This window comes from Bufo bufo, chromosome 2, assembly GCF_905171765.1.
Source record: "Bufo bufo chromosome 2, aBufBuf1.1, whole genome shotgun sequence".
Taxonomy (NCBI): Eukaryota; Metazoa; Chordata; class Amphibia; order Anura; family Bufonidae; genus Bufo; species Bufo bufo.
Genome location: NC_053390.1, coordinates 816,434,988 through 816,456,851, shown reverse-complemented (window position 1 = coordinate 816,456,851; position 21,864 = coordinate 816,434,988).

Below are 21,864 nucleotides of genomic sequence, written 5' to 3'. Positions count from 1 at the left end.
CCAAGCTGTCATTACTTCTCCAAAAAGGCTGTACCAGCCCTGCACACGTATGTTAAATAGAAGGTGGGCCAGTCCTCGAGCCTGTCGGTGTCTACTAAAGTTCACAGCAGCCCTGACGTGTGGAGCTCTAACTATGGTCAAGGACAATATCTGTGCAGTGTCACACTGTTCAGCACCTGGCCAGCCTGGTCAAACAGAGTCACCCTGGGGAGGAAATGCTCCACGTCCTTCATCAAGAAATCGAATACTTGCTGTCTACTCACCAACTGAACATCAGAACCATGGTCACAGATAATAGGAAGATCATTCTGTCAGTGCTGCGTCAAGGAAGGCTGACCCTTGCATCATGCATGGTGCATGTTTGTTACCCAGTTCCTGAAGTCTTCAACCAGGGGCATGGCTTGGTCGCAATTGAAAATGGACGCTTAAGCACAGAGCTCCAGCACAGATGCAGCTTTCAAAAGCAACCTCCGGGCAACTAAGCACCTCCATTAATGAATATATTTGCACCGGAACACATGATGACCAGGGAGAAACGAGTACTCAAGTCCCAAAGTAAATTGGACTTTTATTATGAAAGAAAAGAAGCAGCGAGTGCACGAGAGTCAAGCGGACCGGAAAAAGGTCATGGAAGATGGGTTAGTGCCGCTTTCGTTACCCATCGGCGGGAACCAACTAAACGTCTCTGCACCATCACCCTCCGCGAGCCCTGCAAAGCAAAAACAACGAATGCAGACAGAAGAAAACGGCAGCGGGGTAAGCAAAATTACTGGGCCTAGTACACAGGGACAATTACCAATCCCTGACTGTTTTGCTTCTATTTCCACATCAGATGCCTCTGGCTCTTTACTTAAAGAACGGCTATTAGCGTTCAGCCATTCACTTCAACAAGGTATCACACAACTAATTCCCCCTTTTCAATCCACGGTTGCTGATCTAGACAACCGTGTGACATATAGAATCTAAATTGGGAGAATTTGCAGGCTCTCATAACCAACTTATTAACACACATCAATCCCTAGAAGAAGAAATCACATCACTGAGAGCCAAAGTAGTGGACTTAGAAGACAGCTCTCGCAGGAATAATATAAAGTTCAGGGGTATCCCCGAAGAAGTTAGCAAACAAGAACTGACCCCCTATTTGCAGAAATTACTTCTGCTTTAGTTACCGGACAGTACCCCTTTGGATCTTACTCTCGACAAGGCACATATAGTGGTACGCCCGAAACACTTACCTGAAAACATGCCCAGGGATGTATTATTGAGAGTACATTACTATCATGTCAAGGAAAGAGCCATGAACGCAGCCCACAAAACTAAAGATCTACCAGCCCCTTACCAAGCTATCAAGATCTTCGCTGACCTCTCAGCAACTACCTTGAATCAAAGAAGACAACTTCTACCAATAACCACCACCCTCAGGGAACATAATATACCATATACGTGGTGAGGCATACACCAACAGCGCAGCCCTCCCTGGACCTAGTACCAGCACTGCCGTACAACATGGTGAAGTGGCGAGCACCAGAAGGGCAGTTGAAGCTGGTACGGTGGCACATGCAGTAGCTACCCCGTCGCAGCCACCGCACAGACAGGCCCGTAGACCGCCTAGAGTCCCTGAGGTGCTGGCAAATCCTGATTGGCAGTCACCAACTTCAGCCGCACCTGTAGTTCCCCCTTTCACCGCCCAGTCTGGAGTTCGGGTTGAGACAGCTCAGATCGGTTCGGCCCTGGGATTTTTTGAGCTGTTCTTGACTGCGGAGCTCTTGGACTTAGTCGTGGCAGAAACAAATCGGTATGCCACTCAATTTATATCCGCCAACCCGGGAAGCTTTTATGCCCAGCCTTTCCGGTGGAAACCAGTCCAAGTTTCCGAAATTAAAATTTTTCTGGGCCTTCTCCTCAACATGGGTCTTACCAAAAAGCATGAATTGCGGTCATATTGGTCCACGAACCCGATTCATCACATGCCCATGTTCTCTGCTGCTATGTCCAGGGCACGATTTGAGGCCATCATGCGTTTCCTGCACTTTAGCGACAACACCACCTCCCGTCCCAGAGGCCACCCAGCTTTTGACCGGCTCCACAAAATTCGGCCCCTCATAGAACACTTCAACCAGAAATTTGCAGATTTGTATACCCCAGAGCAAAACATCTGCATAGACGAGTCCCTAATACATTTTACCGGGCGCCTTGGCTTCAAACAATACATCCCAAGCAAGCGCGCCCGGTATAGGGGTCAAATTGTATAAGCTCTGTGAAAGGGCCACAGGCTATACCCACAAATTTCGGATCTATGAGGGAAAAGATCAGACCCTGGACCCGGTCGGTTGCCCTGACTACCTGGGGAGCAGTGGGAAGACAGTCTGGGACTTGGTGTCACCCTTATTTGGCAAGGGGTACCATCTTTATGTGGACAATTTCTACACAAGTGTGCCCCTCTTCAGGCATTTGTTCCTAGAACAGATTGGCTGCTGTGGCACCGCGCGAACTAGTCGCGTGGGCTTCCCCCAACGGCTCGTTACCACCCGTCTTGCAAGGGGGGAGAGGGCTGCCTTGTGTAACGAAGAACTGCTCGCAGTGAAATGGAGAGACAAGCGTGACGTTTACATGCTCTCCTCCATTCACGCAGACATGACAATACAAATTGAGCGGGCAACCCGTGTCATTAAAAAGCCCCTCTCAGTCCACGACTATAATGCGCTCATGGGAGGGGTGGACTTCAATGACCAGATGTTGGCTCCCTATTTAGTTTCCCGCAGAACCAGACGCTGGTATAAGAAGGTGTCTGTATATTTAATTCAATTGGCTGCATATAATAGTTTTGTTTTCTACAGTAAGGCTGGGAGAACGGGATCCTTCCTCAAATTTCAGGAAGAGATCATCGAGAACCTCCTGTATCCAGAAGGTTCCGTGGCCCCATCCACCAGCGTAGTTAGCTGTCTACACAAGCGACATTTCCGCAGTGTCGTTCCTGGTACCTAAACCCAACCGTCACCCAAAAAAAGATGTCGTGTCTGTAGCAGGAGTGGAATAAGGCGTTAGTGGAATATGAGACTTTGTAAGAAAAAAATAAAAAGAAAAAAATCATCATTTTCCGCTAACTTGTGACAAAAAATAAAAAATTCTAGGAACTCGCCATGCCCCTCACGGAATACCTTGGGGTGTCTTCTTTCCAAAATGGGGTCACTTGTGGGGTAGTTATACTGCCCTGGCATTCTAGGGGCCCAAATGTGTGGTAAGTAGTTTGAAATCAAAATCTGTAAAAAATGGCCGGTGAAATCCGAAAGGTGCTCTTTGGAATGTGGGCCCCTTTGCCCACCTAGGCTGCAAAAAAGTGTCACACATGTGGTATCGCCGTACTCAGGAGAAGTTGGGTAATGTGTTTTGTGGTGTCATTTTACATATACCCATGCTGGGTGAGAGAAATATCTTGGCAAAAGACAACTTTTCCCATTTTTTTTATACAAAGTTAGCATTTGACCAAGATATTTATTTCACCCAGCATGGCTATATGTAAAATGACACCCCAAAAAACATTGCCCAACTTCTCCTGAGTACGGCAATACCACATGTGTGACACTTTTTTGCAGCCTAGGTGGGCAAAGTGGCCCACATTCCAAAGAGCACCTTTCGGATTTCACCGGCCATTTTTTTACAGATTTTGATTTCAAACTACTTACCACACATTTGGGCCCCTAGAATGCCAGGGCAGTATAACTACCCCACAAGTGACCCCATTTTGGAAAGAAGACACCCCAAGGTATTCGCTGATGGGCATAGTGAGTTCATAGAAGTTTTTATTTTTTGTCACAAGTTAGTGGAATATGAGACTTTGTAAGAAAAAAAAAAAAAATCCCATCAGCGAATACCTTAGGGTGTCTACTTTCCAAAATGGGGTCATTTGTGGGGTGTTTGTACTGTCTGGCCATTGTAGAACCTCAGGAATCATGACAGGTGCTCAGAAAGTCAGAGCTGCTTCAAAAAGCGGAAATTCACATTTTTGTACCATAGTTTGTAAACGCTATAACTTTTACCAAAACCATTTTTTTTTTTTACCCAAACATTTTTTTTTATCAAAGACATGTAGAACAATAAATTTAGAGAAAAATTTATATATGGATGTCATTTTTTTTGGAAAATTTTACAACTGAAAGTGAAAAATGTAATTTTTTTGCAAAAAATCGTTAAATTTCGATAAATAACAAAAAAAGTAAAAATGTCAGCAGCAATGAAATACCACCAAATGAAAGCTCTATTAGTGAGAAGAAAAGGAGGTAAAATTCATTTGGGTGGTAAGTTGCATGACCGAGCAATAAACGGTCAAAGTAGTGTAGGTCAGAAGTGTAAAAAGTGGCCTGGTCATTAAGGGTGTTTAAGCTAGGGGAGCTGAGGTGGTTAAGGAAGTAGTGATTGTCAGTAATATCTGCAAATGAATAACTCTTCAAGCACTTAGCACTTCTATCTGCTATTCAGGAACCTACCTGTCTGAAAACAACTAGTAGGCCACGGGTTCATAGAGGCAGTGGCAGGCAGGCAGCACGCAGTGGTAGGGATAAAATGCTATACTCGACGGTGTAGTCACTGGTGGATGTCAGCGTGGCCGTATGTAGAGTTTGTGGGCAGGAGGGGAAGCATTGCCAGGGTACCAATATTAGCACCACAGCCCTGCATCAATACATGGAGTGTAACCATAAAGTGAAAAAACCATGGTGCTAATGTTGTGGTACAGCCTGAGGCATCTGCTAGCGGCCTGCAAACCATTTCCAGCAGTCAAGGCTCCACGACCTCAGCAGAAGGGATTTGTGTTTACTTCCCATCATCTACTGGTCCTGATGCTCCTCCTCCTACTCCTTGTTACTCAATTCACCAGTAATCAATCACCGAGACGATTGCAAAAAGACAACAGTATGCGTGCACTCATCCAACAGTGCAAAAGCTAAACGTGCTCTTGGCCAGGTTACTTACATGTGGTGGGCTCTGCACCTTTCAGAGAACTGATTGCTTGTGCCAAGCCACGGAGGAGAGCCCCAAGCTGTCATTACTTCTCCAAAAAGGCTGTACCAGCCCTGCACACGTATGTTAAATAGAAGGTGGGCCAGTCCTCGAGCCTGTCGATGTCTACTAAAGTTCACAGCAGCCCTGACGTGTGGAGCTCTAACTATGGTCAAGGACAATATCTGTGCAGTGTCACACTGTTCAGCACCTGGCCAGCCTGGTCAAACAGAGTCACCCTGGGGAGGAAATGCTCCACGTCCTTCATCAAGAAATCGAATACTTGCTGTCTACTCACCAACTGAACATCAGAACCATGGTCACAGATAATAGGAAGATCATTCTGTCAGTGCTGCGTCAAGGAAGGCTGACCCTTGCATCATGCATGGTGCATGTTTGTTACCCGGTTCCTGAAGTCTTCAACCAGGGGCATGGCTTGGTCGCAATTGAAAATGGACGCTTAAGCACAGAGCTCCAGCACAGATGCAGCTTTCAAAAGCAACCTCAGGGCAACTAAGCACCTCCATTAATGAATATATTTGCACCGGAACACATGATGACCAGGGAGAAACGAGTACTCAAGTCCCAAAGTAAATTGGACTTTTATTATGAAAGAAAAGAAGCAGCGAGTGCACGAGAGTCAAGCGGACCGGAAAAAGGTCATGGAAGATGGGTTAGTGCCGCTTTCGTTACCCATCGGCGGGAACCAACTAAACGTCTCTGCACCATCACCCTCCGCGAGCCCTGCAAAGCAAAAACAACGAATGCAGACAGAAGAAAACGGCAGCAGGGTAAGCAAAATTACTGGGCCTAGTACACAGGGACAATTACCAATCCCTGACTGTTTTGCTTCTATTTCCACATCAGATGCCTCTGCCTCTGGCTCTTTACTTAAAGAACTGTTATTAGCGTTCAGCCATTCACTTCAACAAGGTATCACACAACTAATTCCCCCTTTTCAATCCACGGTTGCTGATCTAGACAACCGTGTGACATATAGAATCTAAATTGGGAGAATTTGCAGGCTCTCATAACCAACTTATTAACACACATCAATCCCTAGAAGAAGAAATCACATCACTGAGAGCCAAAGTAGTGGACTTAGAAGACAGCTCTCGCAGGAATAATATAAAGTTCAGGGGTATCCCCGAAGAAGTTAGCAAACAAGAACTGACCCCCTATTTGCAGAAATTACTTCTGCTTTAGTTACCGGACAGTACCCCTTTGGATCTTACTCTCGACAAGGCACATATAGTGGTACGCCCGAAACACTTACCTGAAAACATGCCCAGGGATGTATTAGTGAGAGTACATTACTATCATGTCAAGGAAAGAGCCATGAACGCAGCCCACAAAACTAAAGATCTACCAGCCCCTTACCAAGCTATCAAGATCTTCGCTGACCTCTCAGCAACTACCTTGAATCAAAGAAGACAACTTCTACCAATAACCACCACCCTCAGGGAACATAATATACCATATCGCTGGGGATTCCATGTGAAAATTGTCATCACCCACAACAAAAAAAAAAACTTTTGTAATAACCACTGTACAAGATGGAACTCACCTTCTCTCAAAATGGAACATTACAGTAAACCAATCCAGCTCGGACCCATCCAATCCACCTGCCAAAATGAGATCCGATTGGAAGAGGTCCTCATCTAAATGAAGCTTCTCACACCAAGCAGACACCTGGTCAGCTTGGAACTACATAATTATTAGTGTTGAACGAGCACCAAAGTGCTCGGGTGCTCGAGTAGAACACTTTGGGATGCTTCGGTGCTCGGCAGAACACCCGAGCACAATGGAAGTCAATGAGAGAATCCGACCATTAAACAAGGCACCCCCTGCTCTGAAGAGGGGAGGGTGTCTGGTTCATAGGAAAAGGTCCGAAATTATGGCAACACCACTGAAATGGTACGGAAACAGCATGGGCAGGATGTCTGCATGCATCTTAGACTCCCAGATCGCTGCTGTGAACAATGTTGTTCGAGTAGTACGCTACTTTTACAGACTGACAATAATACGCAAAAAAACAAAGATAAAAATCGATTTTAGAGGAAAAACTGTTAGGAAACATTATTTCCTATATATTTACTTATATATAAAGTGCAAGTACTGCCAAAGATTGCAAGGAAGAGGGATTCCGATGCAACCTGTATATCACATAAAGGAGAGCCTCATTCACATTGTGGTACAATTGTTCAGGTAGTTGGACTCCTACACTCATAAAGCCTATGCACTAATTGAAAGGGCTGCCAAAAATTACAAGGAAGCGGCACTCCAATACACCCTTTATTACACATAAAGGAGGGCATCATACACACCCTTGAAAAATTATGATTTATGGCCTGCTGGTGACCCTTAAAAACATTAGGGGTGAGGGTCTGCTGCTGAGCTGACCATCTAAAACATTAGGGATGAGGGTCTGCTGCTGAGCTGACCATCTAAAACATTATGGGTGAGGGCCTGCTGCTAAGCTGACCATCTAAAACATTATAGGCGAGGGCCTGCTGCCGAGCTGACCATCTAAAACTTTAGGGGTGAGGGCCTGATGCTGAGCTGACCATCTACTGTAAAACATTAGGGTAGAGGGTCTGCAGCCGAACTGACCATCTAAAACATTAGGGGTGAGGGCCTGCTGCTAAGCTGACCATCTAAAACATTATGGTCGAGGGCCTGCTGCTGAGCTGACCATCTAAAACATTATGGTCGTGGGCCTGTTGCTGAGCTGACCATCTAAAACTTTATGGGCGAGGGCCTGCTGCTGATCTGACCATCTAAAACATTATGGGCGAGAGCCTGCTGCTGATCTGACCATCTAAAACAATATGGGCAAGGGCCTGCTGCTGAGCTGACCATATAAAACATCATGGGCAAGGGCCTGCTGCCTAGCTGACCATCTAAAACATTAGGGGTGAGGGTCTTCCGCTGAGCTGACCATCTAAAACTTTATGGGCGAGGGCATGCTGCCGAGCTAACCATATACTGTAAAACATTAGGAGTGAGGGTGTGCTGCTGAGCTGACCATCTAAAACATTATGGACGAGGGCCTGCTGCCGAGCTGACCAATTTAAAACAGTGGTTCTCAACCTTTCTAAAGCCATGACCCCTTAATACAGTTCCTCATGTTGTGGTGACCCCCAACTATTACATTTTTTTCCTTGCTACGTCATAACTAATTTTGCTACTGTTATGAATTGTAATGTAAATATCTGATATGCAGGATGTATTTTTATTGCTACAAATTGAACATAATTAAAGCAGAGTAATTAATCACAAAGACATCCACAGATCCCCCCCTAAACAGTGCCATCCACAGATCCCCCTAAACAGTGCCATCCACAGATCCCCCTCCCCTAAACAGTGCCATCCACAGATCTCCCCCCTAAACAGTGCCATCCACAGATCCCTCCTCCCCTAAACAGTGCCATCCACAGATCCCCCTCCCCTAAACAGTGCCATCCACAGATCTCCCCCCTAAACAGTGCCATCCACAGATCCCCTCATAAACAGTGTCATCCACAGATCCCCCCTAAACAGTGCCATCCACAGATCCCCCCTCCCCTAAACAGTGCCATCCACAGATCTCCCCCCTAAACAGTGTCATCCACAGATCCCCCCTAAACAGTGCCATCCACAGATCCCCCTAAACAGTGCCATCCACAGATCCCCCCTAAACAGTGCCATCCACAGATCCCCCCTCCCCTAAACAGTGCCATGATGGCACTGTTTAGGGGAGGGGGGATCTGTGGATGGCACTGTTTAGGGGGGGATCTGTGGATGGCACTGTTTAGGGGGGGATCTGTGGATGGCACTGTTTAGGGGGGGTCTGTGGATGGCACTGTTTAGGGGGGAGATCTGTGGATGGCACTGTTTAGGGGAGGGTGGATCTGTGGATGGCACTGTAGGCGGATCTGTGGATGGCACTGCCATCCACAGATCCCCCTACAGTGCCATCTACAGATCTCCCTCCCCGACGCTCACAGCAGTATATTTATAAACTAATCAGTAACTACTTTAACTTTAATCATTGCTCATTGCTGAGCTCTTTACTTGGATTATAATTTATTTGGATATGGGATATCTTACTTTGTCTTAGCTCCGGTAATAGCAGGCAGTGCGGGGGGCGGCGCTCACTCACTGACGTCACGCGCCTGCGCCGCCTAGTGGGAGGAGCAGGCGCATGACATAAGTGAGTGAGCGCCGCCCCCCGCACTGCCTGCTATTACCGGAGCTAAGACAAAGTAATATATCTCATATCCAAATAAATTATAATCCAAGTAAAGAGCTCAGCAATGAGCAATGATTAAAGTTAAAGTAGTTACTAATTAGTTTATAAATATACTGCTGTGAGCGGCGTGGCCCTGTATATTCTAACCCCCAGGTAAGCGTCCCTGTCACCATGGGAACGCCTGGGGGTTAGAATATACCATTGGATTTGAGTTTTTACGATCTCACTGAGCTCGTAAAACTCAGATCCGATGTATATTCTAACCCCCAGGCAAGCGTCCCCGTCACCATGGGAACGCCTGGGGGTTAGAATATACCATCGGATCTTCTGAGTTACTCAGCCGCAAAACAAGCACCGGCTCTGCTTGGCCCCGGGCCAGCTCGGGGCCCCAAGCAATTGCTTGTTTTGCCTGTCTGTTAGCGACGGACCTGGAATCACAATAGGAAGCCTCAGGCGACCCCCCTGGAAAGGGCCGATCGACCCCCAAAGAAGTCGCGACCCCTAGGTTGAGAACCGCTAAATTAAAACATTAGGGGTGAGGGTCTGCTGCTGAGCTGACCATCTAAAACATTATGGGTGAGGGTCTGCTGCTAAGCTGACCATCTAAAACATTATAGGCGAGGGCCTGCTGCTGAGCTGACCATCTAAAACTTTAGGGGTGAGGGCCTGATGCTGAGCTGACCATTTAAAACATTATGGGCAAGGGCCTGCTGCCGAACTGACCATTTAAAACATTAGGGGCGAGGGCCTGCTGCTGAGCTGACCATCTACTGTAAAACATTAGGGTAGAGGGTCTAATGCCGAACTGACCATCTAAAACATCAGGGGTGAGGGCCTGCTGCTAAGCTGACCATCTAAAACATTATGGTCGAGGGCCTGCTGCTGAGCTGACCATCTAAAACATTATGGTCGAGAGCCTGTTGCTGAGCTGACCATCTAAAACTTTATGGGCGAGGGCCTGCTGCCTAGCTGACCATCTAAAACATTATGGGCGAGAGCCTGCTGCTGATCTGACCATCTAAAACAATATGGGCAAGGGCCTGCTGCTGAGCTGACCATATAAAACATTATGGGCAAGGGCCTGCTGCCTAGCTGACCATCTAAAACATTAGGGGTGAGGGTCTTCCGCTGAGCTGACCATCTAAAACTTTATGGGCGAGGGCATGCTGCCGAGCTAATCATATACTGTAAAACATTAGGAGTGAGGGTGTGCTGCTGAGCTGACCATCTAAAACATTATGGTCGAGGGCCTGCTGCTGTGCTGACCATCTAAAACATTTTGGGTGAGGGCCTGCTGCCAAGCTGACCATCTCAAACATTATGGGCGAGGGTCTGCTGCTGATCTGACCATCTAAAACATTAGGGGTGAGGGTCTGCTGCTGAGCTGACCATCTAAAACATGGGTGAGGGCCTGCTGCTGAGCTGACCATCTAAAACATTAGGGGTGAGGGCTTGCTGCTGAGCTGACCATCTAAAACATTATGGGCGAGAGCCTGCTGCCAAACTGACCATCTAAAACATTATGGGCGAGGGCCTGCTGCTGAGCTAACCATCTAAAACTTGATGGGCGATGGCCTGCTGCTGAGCTGAACATCTAACACATTAGGGATGAGGGCCAGCTACTGAGCTGACCATCTTAAACATTATGGGCGACAGCCTGCTGCAGAGCTGACCATCTAAAACATTAGAGGTGAGGGCCTGCTACTGAGCTGACCATCTAAAACATTATGGGCGAGGGCCTACTGCTGAGCTGACCATCTAAAACATTATGGGCGAGGGCGTACTGCCGAGCTGACCATCTAAAACATTAGGGGTGAGGGATTGCTGCTGAGCTGACCATCTAAAACATTATGGGCGAGGGCCTGCTGCCAAACTGACCGTCTAAAACATTATGGGCGAGGGCCTGCTGCTGAGCTAACCATCTAAAACTTGATGGGCGATCGCTTGCTGCTGGGCTGACCATCTAAAACATTAGGGGTGAGGGCCAGCTGCAGAGCTGACCATCTAAAACATTAGAGATGAGGGCCTGCTACTGAGCTGACCATCTAAAACATTAGGGCCAAGGGCCTGCTGCCGAGCAGACCATCTACTGTAAAATATTAGGGGCGAGGGCCTGCTGCCGAGCTGACCATCTAAAATATTAGGGGTGAGGGCCTGCTGCTGAGCTGACCATCTAAAACAATATGGACGAGGGCCTGCTGCCGAGATGACCATCTAAAACATTATTGGTGAGGGCCTGCTGCTAAGCTGACCATCTAAAACATTATGGGCGAGGGCCTGCTGCAGAGCTGACCATCTAAAACATTAGAGGTGAGGGCCTGCTACTGAGCTGACCATCTAAAACATTATGGGGGAGGGCATGGTGCTGAGCTAACCGTCTAGAACATTACGGACGAGGGCGTGCTGCCGAGCTGACCATCTAAAACATTAGGGGTGAGGGATTGCTGCTGAGCTGACCATCTAAAACATTATGGGCGAGGGCCTGCTGTCAAACTGACCGTCTAAAACATTATGGGCGAGGGCCTGCTGCTGAGCTAACCATCTAAAACTTGATGGGCGATGGGTTGCTACTGAGCTGACCATCTAAAACATTATGGGCGACAGCCTGCTGCAGAGCTGACCATCTAAAACATTAGAGGTGAGGGCCTGCTACTGAGCTGACCATCTAAAACATTATGGGCGAGGGCCTGCTGCTGAGCTGACCATCTAAAACATTAGGGGCAAGGGCCTGCTGCCGAGCTGACCATCTACTGTAAAATATTAGGGCCAGGGCCTGCTGCCGAGCTGACCATCTAAAATATTAGCGGTGAGGGCCTGCTGCTGAGCTGACCATCTAAAACAATATGGATGAGGGCCTGCTGCCGAGATGACCATCTAAAACATTATTGGTGAGGGCCTGCTGCTGAGCTGACCATCTAAAACATTATGGGCGAGGGCCTGCTGCCGAGCTGACCATCTAAAACATTAGGGGTAAGGGCCTGCTGCTGAACTAACCATCTAAAACATGATGGGCGATGGCCTGCTGCCGAGCTAACCATCTAAAACATTAGGGGAAAGGGCCAGCTGCCGAGCCGACCATCTAAAACATTATGGGCAAGGGCCTGCTGCTGAGCTGACCCTTTAAAACATTATGGGCAAGGGCTTACTGGTGACCCTATAAAACATTATGGGTGAGGGTCTGCTGCTGAGCTGACCCTCTAAAACAATAGGAGCGACCACAGTCTAATAAGCATGTTGATATGATGGAGGAGGAGGACGAGAAAAGGAAGATTGAACCATATACCCTTTTTTGTAGTGGAAGGGGTGCCTGGGAATACAGTGTATTCAATACACCATAAAAGCCACATTTAAAGTGCCTTTATGTTCAGCCGCTTTCCTCTGGTGGAGTAGAGAAGTCAGGAGCAATCCAGCCCTTGTTCATTTTTATAAGAGTCAACCTGTCAGCATTTTCAGTTGACAGGCGGATGCGCTTATCAGTTATATACCCTGCAGCACTAAATACCCACTCTGACAAAACGCTGGCCACAGGGCAGGCCAGCACCTCCAAGGCGTAGAGCGCCAGTTCGTGCAATGTGTCCAGCTTGGACACCCAATAGTTGTAAGGCACAGAGGGATCATTGAGGACGCTAACAAGGTCTGCTTCTTCACCTTCGTCCAAAATTTTCCCCTCCTTGTGACACCAGGCCACGCATCAGGATGAGGGTGCTGGCGAGGTGTCATGAAACTGTCCCAGGCCATGGATAGTGTTGCCCTGCTCCTGTTGGAACTGCTGTGTGTTCCCCTCATCTCCCCTACTCGGTTGCCCAAGGAACTACGTACTCTGCCGCCAGCGTTATCAGCTCGAAAATTTTGGAGCAATTTCTCCACAAGAACCTTCTGGTATTGCACCATTTTGCTAGTCCTCTAAGTTTTGTTCTGAGAACATGCTCTTGTCTTTTACTGTTTTACTGGTAGTTCCCGCTTTCTCCTGCCTGCCAGTGTGGCTCTAGATTCCAAAAATATTGATGTGGAGGTATTTTTGGACAGCGGGGCATGGGTTAACCTTGTGGATTACCAGTTTGTCCTGATGCATGAGTTTAAATCTAATGCACTGGACAAAGAGATCTTAGTGTTCGCTATTGATTCTGCCCCCTTTCTCAAATATCTTTGACTCACATGGTGCAGGATATCCATTTAAAGGTGGGGGATTCTCATGTTGAGGGTATTTCTTGTTTTATAATGAAGGGTGCTAGGGTTGCCATAGTTGACCAAACATAACCCTACCATTGATTGGCAAGCGAGACAGAGCAAGGGCTGGAGTGATTACTGCATGGACAACTGTCTCATCACATCTCTTTGTTCAACCAGATTGTTGGAGCTAAGGTGTTAGACCTAAAAGGGGCATATAATCTGGTAAGAATCAGAGAGGGGGATGAATGGAAGACAGCTTTTAATACTCCTGTGGGTCATTTTGAGAACTTGGTCATGCCTTTTGGTTTGACCAATGCCCCGGCAGTATTTCAACATTTCATCATCATGGTCCGATTTTGGCTGATGGGGTGGTTGTCTATCCTGAACTGGAGGCGGAGGTGTTGGAAGTCCAGGGAGAGGCACCTGATTCCTGTCCCCCAGGGAGGTTGTTTGTTCCTTCTGAGCTTCGTCACAAGGTGTTTAAGGAACATCATGATACTGTCCTTGCTGGACACCCTCGGAGCAGATCCACTGTTTCTTATTTCTCTGAGATTCTGGTGTCTGTGTTTACGTAAGAGTGTTGAGGGCTATATGGCAGCTTGTGAGACCTGTGCACGTGCCAAGGTGACTCATACTCGGCCCTCAGTATCTTTTCTTCCTTTGTCCATCCCATCCCGTCCCTGGACGCACTTGTCCATGGACTTTATCACTGATTTGCCCAGTTCTTCGGGGATGACAGTGATTTTAGTGGTGGTTGACCACTTCAGTAAGATAGCACACTTTATTCAATTTTCTGGTTTACCCAATGCCATAACTCTGGCTCAGACATTTGTTGATAACATTGTGAAATTACACGGCATTCCCTCTGATGTGGTGTCTGATAGACGGACTCAATTTGTGTCCAGATTCTGGAAGGCTTTCTGTTCTCGCCTGGGGATTCGTTTGTCCTTCTCTTCGACTTTTCACCCTCAGTCGAACGGACAAACTGAACGCACTAACCAGAATCTGGAGACATTTTTGAGGTGTTTTGTTGCTGAGAATCAGGAGGAGTGGTCATCATTTTTGTCTTTGGCTGAATTTGCTTTGAATAACCGTCATCAGGAGTCCACTGATAAGTCACCATTTTTTTATGCATATGGGTTTCACCCTCAGTTTGGTATGTTCTCTGGGAATAGTTCCTCTGGTATACCTGATGAGGAGAGATTTGCTTGTTCCTTATCATCTATCTGGCGGAAAATTCAAATAAATTTAAAAAAGATGGGCGATAGGTATAAACGTATCGCTGACAAGAAACGTGTATCTGGTCCGGACCTGAATGTGGGTGATTTGGTGTGGTTGTCCACTAAGAACATGAAGGTGCCATCCTGGAAGTTAGGTCCAAGATTTATTGGTCCATACAAGATCTCTGCCAATATTAATCCGGTTTATTTTCGCCTTGAACTTCCGCAAGCTTGGAAGATTCATAATGTCTTCCATAAATCTTTGTTAAAGAGTTATGTGGAACCTGCTGTACCATCTTCCTTTCACCTCCACCTGTCTCGGTTGACGGGAATCTGGAGTTTCAAATTTCCAGAGTTGCTGACTTTGGGGTTCCCTTCAATACCTTGTTCACTGGAAGGGTTGCGGTCCGGAGGAGAGAATGTGGGTGCCGACGACTGATGTGAATGCCAGTCGGCTTCTGAAGGCCTTTCACAGTGCCCACCCTGATAAAGTTGGTACTGGGTGCCCAGAGGTCACCCGTAGAAGGGGGGGGGGTGCTGTCACCGCCTCCCCTGGGAGAGATCTTAGAATTTCAAATATACTGAAGACTCAGGAGTCTATCTGACAGATCTCTCTTGTTTTCATTGTTGCTGACAGGTTTCCACCCCTTTGCAGATGCTGCTCATTATCAGTCAGGTGGCTCTTTATATGTTCCGCCTCTCACTTGTTTCCCTGCGGCTCTTCTGTGGAGTGCTCTGCTTGTGTGGTGGTTCTCCTGTTCCAGTTACATCTCAAGCTAAGTCCTTTCACTTTTTTTGGTATGTCTGTCCTCACAAGGCCTCAGGGAGACACTAGCTCCTTCAGTTTGAAAGGAGCCGGTTGCATCTTTCCCTGTTCCCTAAGCTGAGAGTTTGGTGCAGTGTTTCAGCAGTCTCATGTTCCTGTGCATGTGCATTTCTACCATTAAGACTTTCACATGTTGTTAGCAGTTTAGGGAGAGTATCAGGGAATGCTAGAAGGTGACCTCTTTATTCCCTACGTTTGGGGTCTAGTCTGTTGTTGTTTAGTTGTGGATCCCTTTGGTTGTCTTTCCTTCCCACGTACTTCCCGTGACAAGGAATGAGAGATGATAAGTTCTCTTTGTAGCAGGGGTTAAGAAGGGTGAACAACCAGTAATCGATGTTGGTTAAAATGAATTCAATGCGAGGGTCATGGGAAAGGCAACTTAACGTAAAGTCAGCCATGTGTGGCAGAGTCCCAACAGACAAGACTTCCCTGTCCTCATCAGGAGGATGACTCTCAATCTCCTCATCCTCTTCCTCCTCTTCTGCCCATCCACGTTGAACAGATGGAATAAACCTGCTATTGGTACTACTTTTTTTTAGCGGAAGCAACCATCTACTGCTCCTCCTTCTCCTCCTCCTCATCATCATCATCCAATTTGCGCTGAGAAGACGAACTGAGGGTGGTCTGGCTATCACCCTGTGAACTGTCTTCCCCCATTTTCACCTCATCCACATGCAGAGCGTCCACCTTCATTGTGAGCAGTGAGCGTTTCAGTAGACACAGAAGTGGGATGGGTACGCTGATAATAGCGGCATTGCTGCTCACCATGTGTGTTGATTCCTCAAAGTTGCGTAAAACCTCACAGAAGTAAGACATCCCTGCCCACTCAACGCTTGTGAAGAGTGGAAGCTGACTGGAAAGGCGACGAACATGTTGCAGCTGGTATTCCACTACTACCCTCTGATGCTTACAAAGCCTGGCCAACACGTGGAATGTGGAGTTACAGCGCGTGCTCACGTCGCACAACAGTCCATAAGCTGGCAATTGTAAGTGCTGCTGCAGCGTTGCCAGACCGGCGGCAGCTGTAGATGACTTTCAGAAATGGGCACACACGCAGCGCACTGATGCCACAGCTCTGCGGCGGTGTGCTGTTTGTCACATAAGCAAATAAGTTTCAGCACGGCCTGTAGCCGCTTCCCCACTGCAGTGCTACACTGCTTCCAGCTACTGACTTATGGCTGACTGGTGCTGCAAGATGAGAATTCAGAGGTGAAAGTGGAGGAGTAGGTGGAGGAGGAGAAGGGGGGTTGTAGCCACTAATGTAGGTGGTGGCGGAAATCCTGATGGAAGTAGGGTCTGCAATCCTTGGCGTCGGTAGCAACTGTGCCATCCCAGGGTACGACTCGCTCCCGGCCTCCACAACATTCACCCAGTGTGCCGTCAGGGAAATGTAGCATCCCTGGCCACAAGCACTTGTCCATGTGTCAGTCGTTAAGTGGACCTTCCCAATAACTGCGTTGGTCAGGGCACGGGTGATGTTATGGGACACATGCTGGTGTAAGGCGGGGATGGCACACCAGGCAAAATAGTGGCGGCTGGGGACTGAGTTACGAGGGACGGCCGCCGCCATCAGGCTGCGGAAAGTCTCGGTGTCCAAAAGTCTAAATGGCAACATTTGCAGGGTCAGCAACTTGGAACGGTGCCCATTTCGTGCTTTGGCCTGTGGGTGGGTGGCTGGGTATTTGCGCTTTCGTTTAAAGGCCTGGGGTATGGACATCTGTACGCTGCGCTGGGACACAGAAGTGGATGTGCTAGCTGATGGTGCTTGCAAAAGTCCAGGTGCAGGGTGGGAGGCATCTGGGCCTGCGTCTTGGACAGGGGATTGGCCAGCACGTAACACAGGGAAAGAGGAGGCAGTAGTGTGACCCGCAGACACTGATTGTGGACCCAGGCGTTCGGCCCACCTATTAGGGTGCTTTGATGCCATGTGGCTCATGCTGGTGGTGGTGAGGTTGCTAGTGTTCACACCCCTGCTCATTTTGGTATGGCACAGGTTGCAAATGACAGTTCTTTTATCATCGGCACTTTCATCAAAAAAACACCAGACTGCGGAACACCTACACATTGGCAAGGGAGAATTCCGCAAGGGAGTGCTCTGGGGAATAGTTGTGTGCCTGTTTGGTGTGGCCCGCCTTCTTCCTTTTGCCATCACTGCCACTTCCAGCCTTTTGCGGTGCTGTACTGCTGTCCTCGCTCGGCTTGACACCTTCCCAGGTTGGGTCAGTGATTTCATCGTCCACCACCTCCTCTTCCACTTTCTCACTCTGGTCATCCTCCTGACTTGTTAACCTAACAACAACCTCACTTTTTGACAACTGTGTCTCATCCTCATCATCAACCTCTTGAGACACTAATTGCCGTTGACTTATTGGCAACTGTGTCTCATTATCATCATGCACCTTGTGAAACACTAATTGCCGTTCCCAGCCGCCATCTTCTTCTGACTGTGGATGCTCAAGAGTTTGGGAATCAGGGCACAAGATCTCCTCATGTCCCTCTTCAAGCGGGATTGGCGAGAGGCCCAAATTAAGGAATGGCGATGAAAAAAGCTCCTCGGAATATTCGAGTGTGGGATCACTTGTTTGCAAAGACTTTCCATGGTAGAAAGAAGGAGGATCAGGGTGAGGATTCTGTTGACCAGACTCTTGGCTACTGAGACTGGACTTTGTGGAAGACAACTGACTGGAAGCACTGGTCTGAATTCGAGAGTGGTGTCCTGCACCGCCCTGCAAACTGGGACATGAAGCTAGGTATCGTGGTTGAGTGTGCTTCTCGTGCTCTGCCGGCAGGCACAGTTTCACAGCACCCAGGGCCATGGCCTCTGCATGCTCCATCAGCAGCACGGCCACTTCCCCGTCCCCTACTGCTCGCCTTCTTCATATTAAATGGTATAAATGCTTGCAAGTATTTTAAGGGTATGCGCAAATAAATTACAGTCAATGTCACAGATATTTGGGAATGCGGAAACGTTATACAGGAGAGGTACCACAGGTAATGGTGCTGCTGTCAACACCGGCTAAGAAAAAATTACAGTCAATGTCACAGATATTTGGGATAAGGGATGTCACAGATATTTTTAGGATGCATAAACGTTATACAGGAGATGTAGCGCAGGTAATATTACTGTTTACAGTGTCTACGGAAAAAGTACACTGGATTTCACAGATATTTTTAGGATGTACAAACGTTATACAGGCGAGGTACCACGGGTTGTGGCGCTGCTGTCAACACCAGCTAAGAAAAAATTACAGTCAATGGCACTGATTTTTGGGATGAGGAAACGTTATATAGGAGATGTAGTGCAGGTAATGTCACTGTCCGCAGCCTCTACAGAAAAAGTACACTGGATGTCACAGATATTTTTAGGATGCACAAACGTTATACAGAAGATGTAGCGCAGGTAATGTCACTGTCCGCAGCGTGTTCGGAAAAAAGTACACTGGATTTCACTGATATGTTTAGGATGCGCAAAAGTTATACAGGAGATGTAGCACAGGTAATGTCACTGTCCGCAGCAGACACCGTCTACGGAAAAAGTACACTGGATGTTGCAGATATTTTTAGGATACACAAACGTTATTCAGGAGATGTATCGCAGGTAATGTCACTGTCCGCAGCATCTATGGAAAAAGTACACTGGATGTCACAGATATTTTTAGGCTGTGCACACATTACACATGAAATGTAGCGCAGATAATGTCGCTGTCTGTAGCGGCCAAACAATAGCACGCTATTTAGCACAGTTTGAGCTAAAAATATACAGGGTAGGCCATTTATATGGATACACCTTAATAAAATGGGAATGGTTGGTGATATTAACTTCCTGTTTGTGGCACATCAGTATATGTGAGGGGGGAAACTTTTCAAGATGGGTGGTGACCATGGTGGCCATTTTGAAGTCGGCCATTTTGAATCCAACTTTTGTTTTTTCAATAGGAAGAGGGTCATTTGACACATCAAACTTATTGGGAATTTCACAAGAAAAACAATGGTGTGCTTGGTTTTAACGTAACTTTATTCTTTCATGAGTTATTTACAAGTTTCTGACCACTTACAAAATGTGTTCAATGTGCTGCCCATTGTGTTGGATTGTCAATGCAACCCTCTTCTCCCACTCTTCACACACTGATAGCAACACCGCAGGAGAAATGCTAGCACAGGCTTCCAGTATCCGTAGTTTCAGGTGCTGCACATCTCGTATCTTCACAGCATAGACGATTGCCTTCAGATGATACGAGATGTGCAGCACCTGAAACTATGGATACTGGAAGCCTATGCTAGCATTTCTCCTGCGGTGTTGCTATCAGTGTGTGAAGAGTGGGAGAAAAGGGTTGCATTGACAATCCAACACAATGGGCAGCACATTGAACACATTTTGTAAGTGGTCAGAAACTTGTAAATAACTCATGAAAGAATAAAGTTACGTTAAAACCAAGCACACCATTGTTTTTCTTGTGGAATTCCCAATAGGTTTGATGTGTCAAATGACCCTCTTCCTATTAAAAAAACAAAAGTTGGATTCAAAATGGCCGACTTCAAAATGGCCGCCATGGTCACCACCCATCTTGAAAAGTTTCCCCCCTCACATATACTAATGTGCCACAAACAGGAAGTTAATATCACCAACCATTTCCATTTTATTAAGGTGTATCCATATAAATGGCCCACCCTGTATATTGCTGCCAGATACAACAATAGTCCTTAAAAGGACTTTTGGGTCTCTACAATTGCACGCAATTTAGCGCAGGTTGTGCTAACAACATATATTGCTGCCAGACACAACAATAGTCCTTAAAAGGACTTTTGGGTCTCTAACATCAACCCTGCCTAACCAAAAAATAAAATTCAATTCCCTACACTATCTGTCCCTTCTACAGCACAGCTGTCCCTGACTAAGACTGAGCTGAACCACGTGTCATCGGGTGCTTTATAGCACCCGATGATGCGTTCCGGCCAGCCAATCATTGTAATGCAAGTAACCAACATGGCTACAGACTTAGAGTGAGGGCAGTACTTACCTGCACATTTATTGGCTGTGTAGCAGCCAATAAACGTGCGGGGAGGAGATTCGAGCATCGCACTCGAGCACACGCGGTATTCGGCCGAACACCGCAATGTGCTGAGCATCGCGATGCTCGAGCCGAACTGGTGTTCGGCTGAGCATGCTCGCTCAACACTAATAATTATACTGCTGTTAGTGCTGCACTGCACTACTTTGATAGTTGTATTATTTTTTTCTTGTTAAGTTGCCAGTTCTTAATCGCCCACCTGTAATATTCTGTCCTCCTTGTGGAAGACACTAATACCCACGGTTAGGATCCACCCAGTACATGGAACCTCTTAAATTGTCTACACATTGACTTATTTATATTTGTGTTTTTTCTTCTCTTTTTTTGTAGGACTCAGTCCCCTCCTCTTCTCCAGGCGCGACACTTGGCTCATGTAAAACACGCTCTCGGCCTCTCCAACAACCCCCTTAACTCCGTCTGTATTACAGTGTCACCAATACGGTACAGTTATAGACATTGACAAAATGGTAATTAAGGTGACCTCTTTCAATGTTAAGGGACTTAATAGCCCTTACAAACGCTCCCTAATGTGGAAAGAGGCATTATCTCTGAAATCAGATATATTCTGTGCTCAGGAAACACATATTATTTAACAAGACGCACATAGACTTAAGCATCCTCAATACGCACAGATATACCAGGCACATCATGTGAAAAAACAATAAGGAGTCCTAATGGCCATTAGGAACACAGTAACCTTCTCCCAGATCTCCCTCACCACTGACCCTAGAGGAAGCTATATCATACTTGTAGGCCTAATTAACAACGTCAAATACACACTGGTTACACTATATGCACCAAACCGCAGACAAGTGCACTTTCTGAATCGGGTGTTTCAAAAAGTAAATAGGGTCAAACAGGGACATCTGATAATGTGTTGAGACTTTAAAACAATCCCAGATGAAGCATGGGATACTACATCCACATCCCACTGGCGTACACATATACGCTATCACAATTAATACATAGTCAGCAAGTACAGGTGAAACTGGAAAAATTTAAATATTGTGCAAAGTTCATTTATTTCAGTAATGCAATTAAAATGTGAAACTAATATATGAGATAGACTCATTACATGCAAAGCGAGATATTTCAAGCCTTTATTTGTTATAATTTGTCAGGTACCCTTTGCATACAGCTTATGAAAACCCCAAAATCACAATCTCAGGTAGCCTTTGCTCAGGCGTTATGCATTAATCATCTGACTAGAGTGTGACACTTTGAGCCTAGAATATTGAAAACCTTTTCACAATATTCTAATTTTAAGTTTCATTACTGAAATAAATGAACCTTTGCACGATATTCAAATTTTTCGAGTTTCATCTGTATATGATATCTGGCAGATACAAC